Genomic DNA, 363 nt, shown 5'->3' with positions numbered 1-363 from the left:
AGCAGGAGCAGCAGCAGCTGCAACCCGCAATGAGGATACGTCTGCAAGGGCTACCGCCCTGGCTTAGCTCACCTGCTGCTGCTGCAGCAGCAGAAACAGCAGCAGCAGGAGCTGCAGCAACAGCAGCAGATACAGCAACAGCAACAGCAACAGCAGCAGCAGCAGCAGATGCAGCAGCAGCAGCAACATGCAGCGCAGCAGCAACTGCAGCAGACAGTGTAAAAATGAAGTTAATTGTTAGAGAGGATCAGCTGGCGGCGCTATACAAACGCATCGCTGGCATGTAGATACTTTGCTGCTGCTGCTCGAGTTGCTTGTGCTGCTGCAGCGGCTGCTGCAGTTGCTGCTTGGCGCAGCAGCTGC

This window comes from Eimeria mitis, genomic scaffold, assembly GCF_000499745.2.
Source record: "Eimeria mitis Houghton genomic scaffold, Emh_scaff320, whole genome shotgun sequence".
Lineage (NCBI taxonomy): Eukaryota > Apicomplexa > Conoidasida > Eucoccidiorida > Eimeriidae > Eimeria > Eimeria mitis.
Note: the sequence above shows the minus strand (reverse complement) of the source record.